Here is a 6,195-nt window from a genome sequence, read left to right as displayed (position 1 = left end):
CACGCCAGTGCAGCTTCCTGGGTGCCAGGGGCCCTCCTTCTGGGCTCCTGTGAGGCAGGGGGCTGGCAGGAAGATTGGTGTTTCCCGCTGCGCGGCAGTGAGGGTGGGGGCAGGCCCAAGGGCCGGCGCTTAGTAAGAGCCTTTTAAAACTGGCTCCTGAGATTTTGGATTAGCTTCCTTGCCTGGTGTTGCAAGATTCATCTTGTACTTTTCTTCTGGAACCACTCATTTCTCTAAGAAACACTGGTTTCTTATAGTAAGAAATGGTTATTTCAAAACCAAAACCTTAGCATTAGACATGTTCATTTCACTGAGTTTATCATTTTTTCTAGGCTATTTCAGTGAACAGAGATAGAAAATATAAAGATAAAATAAGTCATGAGTTCATATTTCTAATTCAAATTCAAGACTGTGGGGCTTTTATTTAACTTCTCTATTATGTATGTATCTCCTTTTTTTCCATACTGAGAATTTTAGTTTTTAAAAGGATAGGTTGTAATAGAATTAGAATATCCTGACATTACTAACTTATTTTATTGTGTCACGTATATTGTAGTGTTGAGTACTAAGAAAAAGTTTTAGTGCCTAGGAAGTACTAAAACCGCCACTGATATGATTACCAAATGTAATGTTTTTGGATACAGACATTTCATTCTCTTACCATTTTTAAAATAATTACACTGTTCTGCTGTTCTACACTGTCATAATTAAATAGGCATCACAGACTATATTTGTCCTTTCTTATGCCATCTTATTTTTTCAGCTAACTTTGTACTTAATGCTTATTGCCAGTCCTTATTTCTGCATCTCCATTAATTTTGGTTGTCTGAAGCTTATTTTCTTGTAAATTCACCAGGCAGCTTATTTTCTTATAAATTCATTCAGTAGTCCCTGAATTCTCACAAATAATGAAGTTTCTTTTGTCAGCAAATTTTACTGGGAGGAAAATCAGTGGCTGTCACTTTGTATTTTGAGCATTTTAAATATACAAGGGGTGATTGAAAGATACAGTGAATGTTTCAGTTAAAAAAACTTACTACAAAAGACACATTGCCAATAGTGATAGAATAAGTATGTTCAAAGCCAGGAGTAGTATATTGAGTTTTTTGAAGGGGATTAATGGCTATGTTTCTTTCATTGTAACTTTTAGATTACAGCATTCACTGTATTTTATGATCGCTCTTTGTTAATCAAATATTAATGGCAATTTTTGTCAATAAAAACGTTACAGTGTGTCCTCATTTACTGGACCTGGTATTGCCTGACTTCTGGCTCTTCTGCAAAGTCAAAATGACTACGAAAGATAAATGTTTTGAATCAATTCAGGCATCAAGGCAGCCATGACGGCACAACTAAAGACACAGAAGAGGACTTCCAGAGCTTCAGAAAGCAGCAAGAATGAGGGCATAATTATATTCCAAGTGAGGTGGAATGTTTTGTGGGGGATTTAGGGCAGTGTGTCTTTTATCATAATGAATTTTCTAAAAGGAGTTAAATATTTACTGTATTTTTTGATCATATTGCATATTCCTCCATTTTTTTTCTGATTTAAAGCATTTAGTGAAAAAATCTGATATTTTAGCTTTTTTTTTTCCATTTTAGGTCAGATGCTGGTTTTTTTTTCCCCAGATGCCTGAAATATCTTTTTTTTATTAGATCCTAATAATTTAAATAAAGTATGTTCTGGTTAATCATTCTTTACCAGTATTCTCAGGTACATGGTATGTCCTTTTTAGTATCTTCAAATCTTCTTTAGTTGTGAAATTTGTTTTAGACTGTGTACCCTTTCCTGGGTTTGTTTTTCTTTAGGAACTCCTGTGTTGGCAAAATGGCTCTTCTTTGCCTTTCTTCAATGAATCATTTTTTTATCGTCTCTTTTTAAAATTTTTCCTTTTCCTTTTCTGTTTCTTTGGAGGTGCTATTTATTTCTCTTTTTATTTTCTGGTTTGGTCTTTATTTGTGCAATTATTTTTTCCGTTCATTTCTTATTATTTTCTGAGTATAGTATTTTCAGTTTTTCAACTGTATTTCAGTTTACTTACTGTGTGTCTTTAGCTTATTTTGAAATAGTGGGTTACAGTTTAGATCTGGTTTGTGGGCACATTTTCCTGGGCACATTGTATTTAGGAATTTGCCTTTTTATTATAATATGTTAATATGAGATTTGACTGATATATTTTTTTGTTCATTTTTATATGAAGGGGGTTTTACATGAAGGTAAAATTCGGGAAATATTTTGTACCTTCACAGAGCTCATATTCATTGTTTTTTTTGGTTTTTCTCCGGTACCGGGAACTGAACTCATGACTTTGCGCTTGCCAGGCAGGCGCTTATATTCATTGTTTTTATATAGTGTTCAAGTAAATAGATACTTTGTTTTCTGTTTTGTTTTGTGGGTATCAGGAATCAACCTCAGCATCTTGTGCTTGCCCAGCAGGCACTGTACCACTGAGCTATATATCCCCAGTCCCTTATGTAGTGTTCAAATGATGGTAACATACTACCTCAGATTTCTTGGGTCTTTTTTCTCCTAGTTTGGACTAGATCTTCCCTTCTGCTGTCCTACACTACTCAGCTGTGATTCTATTCCAGCAGTTTCTGCTCATTGTGGGCCTCAGGGTTCTAGAGGAGAGAACCCTGATGTTTTAAAAAACTTACAGGAACTAAATTGCTTTAACCTTTTTAGACCTTCTCATCATGAACCCTTTGTCTTATCTGGTATTAAAGATACCAGAAACCCTGAAGTTTCAGTTCTTTTGTGTTTTTGTTCTTTCAAATTGGCCTACTTTGCTTTCCAGTGAATATTACCCTTTAACTGTTTTCGTGTCCTTTTTTTGTATTGGGGCTTAAAACCAGGTCCTCATACATGTTAGGAAAGCTCTCTAGCATTCAGCTATTATAGCAGCCCTGCTACTTTGTTCTTAAGCCCACCGTTTTTCTCTTCCTGCCAAGTTGTGCTTACTGAGTGTTTGCGATGTGTCTCTAACATTTGTGTTTTGGGTTTTGAGGGGGATATCCTGTCACATAGTTTTGTTGTATTGCATGTGGGATTGGTTTTGCTATCCAGTTGCTTTTTGAGTTTTTATGTGTGGATTTGAAAAGATTAAGATATGTACAGCCGCTACCATCTTCCCAGAAATCTTCCCATTAGTTTTGATGTCACCTGTGTATGCCCCTCCTGTTCCTTTTATTCCTTGTTCAGAGGTAACCATTATCTTAATTCTGTGCTTCTCATTTTTTTGCTTTTCCATGTAGTTTTAGTCTATGTTTATGTCTCTGAACAGTTTAGCTTTATAAATGAAATCATGTTTTCCTGTGACTTGTGTTTTGTTCAACTTCTGTTCCTTTGATTCATTCTTATTGTGTATGGTTATAATTTATGAATTTTTATCCCTGTGTAGCATAACAGAATTAATATGTCATAGTTAATTCATTTTTCTATTGACAGAGTTGTTTGTTGTTTTTCCTTGTCAAACACTATTTCTAAGAAATTTTCTATATATTTACTGGTATACATCAGTAAGATGTTCTCTTGGCATATCCATAAGAGTAGAGTTACTGAATTATAGGGAAAATGATCCTTAAACTGTATTATTTAGATAGTAGCAATCATTTCCCAGAGTGGTTGTACTAATTTCCATCCCCATTGCATTGTACCCAATTTATATATTTCCCATCCTAAGGTTTGTGTTTATGTTACCTTCTAGAAAAATTGCTGTCACATATATGAATAAACAGATTTTTAGTTTTATTTGTTTTGGACCCATTTAATTAATCTTTGTGGTACTGGTTATTAAACCTAGGGTCTTGTACATAGCACTGAGCAACACCTCCAGCCCTCTGGCCCTATTTTCAAATGGGGAATCGTATCATCTGTAGTTTTCTGGGACTTATTTTGACTTGACATGTTAATAAGATTCCTGTGTGTGTGTTTTTGTATGTAGCTAGTCATTCCTTTGCTATTACTGTATAGCCCATTGTATTGCTATCTATATTCCTTTTTTGATAGGCGTTGTTGGTTTGTTAGGCATTATAAGACAACAATGGGAACAATCACTTATGTAGCATTTACTGTCCTAGACACTTTCCTGAGTGCTTTATATTTATTATTTCACTTAAACCTCATGTGAACCCTGTCAGGTACTGTTTATCCTTAGCTGGTAATGGAGCCAAGGTATGGATGGGTTAACTTGCCCAAGGTATCGCAGATACAGTATTGAGTAGTTGGAGCTAGGTTTGAAAGCTAGGGTATCTCATTCTTTAGTTTATGGCTATGTAGTATATTTCTCAGGATTCCAGAAGTAGGGACATTGTTCTCACAGATCCTTAACTACGAAGAAATGATGCTGGCCTAAAGACATAGTATACTATTTTCTTTTTTAAAGTTTTAATATTTAGAATGACTTTATAATACTTGTTTCATTTGAATTTAGTTTGAGACTTAGAATGCTGTTTGGAATGTACTTTACCTACTTGTAAGCAAGGTAGGGTACTGTGCTACCTACTTGTAGCACGGTATCCTCACAGTGCTCACAGCGGCAGTTAGCGCCATCTACTGGCAAAGACAGCAATAACTTGGTTATGTCATAATACATATTTATTGCTTGGAAGACGGTACACACTTTCATAGGATTTTTTTGAAAAGCAGTTTCTGAGGGAAATGAATATTTTACATTTTTCGTGTGTACTAGTTTTTGTGTCCCATTATAATTTCCTTGAACTTCCAGTATGTATTGTATATTTACATAACTGAGATTACATATAGGTGAGAAAAAAACCAAGAAGAGATAGTTTTGTGGGTGTCATTCTGTTTTTTTCAGAGCATATGCACAAAATTGTTAATATGTTCGAGTAGTAAGAACAAGAGCAAACCTGTCATATTTAGCTTATTCTGTTTTGGCATAGTTAAGTGGTATGTAATATCTTTGTTATAGGAGTGGAATTGATAGTAGAGTGAAAATAGTTCTTGGTGATTAACACTGGTGTATTAGTCACATCCTGTCACTGGGACAAAATACCCATCACCCACAACGTAGTTTGGCTCAGGGTTTACGAGATTTGCGCCATGGTCATCTGGCTCCAACATGGAAACCTCAGGGTGGAAGGGCATGGGAGAAGAATGCTGCTCACCTCGTGGAAACCAGGAAACAAAAAGAGGAGCTGCGGAGGGAAATGTACCCTCCAAAGCTGTATCCCTGGCGACACATCTCTTCCAAATAGGCCCCGCCTTTTCATAGCACTTCTAGCTATGAACTCTTCAGTGGGTCAGTCCTCAGATGAGGTGTAGCGCACCTATGGTCCACATGCCTTCCAAAAACCTTACCTCTGACCACGTGAGATTTTCTGGGGGACGTTCTAGATCTAAATCTGGAAAACTTCCCTTTGGTCAACTCTTGGTATTAATCTAAACTTGACTTTTATCTTTCTTGAACTGGTTTAGCTTTCGCTTGCTGGTGGCCTAGGATCTTGCTTATGTCCTATTTTAGATGGATTTTTGTTATTTGTCACCTTTTTTCTCTCTGTTAACCTAATCTACGTGACTTAAAAGTGTGTAAAAAAATCCATTATTGTCTTCTCATTTATTCTCTTTTTCCTGGTATACTTTGTTTAGGTACTTTATAAGTAAGGTATCTTAGATGTTACAAATTTAATTAGAGGCAAGTTTCAATCTTTTGAGAAGGACTGTAGTGATTACTTAATGAGTGTTGGTTGAATGATTCATTAAAGGAATTTTAAAAATCTAATTTATGTGATAGAACAGCAGTGGTGGTTTGGACAGACATTGGTCTGGTATGTTTACTTGTAAGTCTGTGAGCACAATAAATAGCTGTTCTTTTGCTCTGTGGCTGACTATTTAGCACACAAACGAAAACAGTTTTTATTATTAGCTTATTGTGCATATACTTTGGAACTTCTTGATTAAATAAATACTTATTGATTCAAAAATAGTGATAATTACAAATTTTAGACCATATGCCCAAATATTATATAGTTTAATGTAAAACATCCAAAATTGCTGTCTTATAGTGTGAGTTTTTAAAGCATGTTTAAGATACATGTAGTGTCGGGAATAAAAGTGGGGTAGTGGTGATTTTTGTTGTTCTGTTTGTGTATTTTACTTTTGAGCATTAATTATTGCTAAAGTGAAACCAAATCCTCTTTTCTTCATCTAATCTACTGTAGCTACCAAAATAT

Source organism: Chinchilla lanigera, unplaced genomic scaffold (genome assembly GCF_000276665.1).
Source record: "Chinchilla lanigera isolate Chin_1 unplaced genomic scaffold, ChiLan1.0 scaffold00018, whole genome shotgun sequence".
NCBI classification, from domain to species: Eukaryota; Metazoa; Chordata; class Mammalia; order Rodentia; family Chinchillidae; genus Chinchilla; species Chinchilla lanigera.
The sequence above is the reverse complement of the archived record's forward strand: the minus strand, read 5'-3'. Positions refer to the sequence as shown.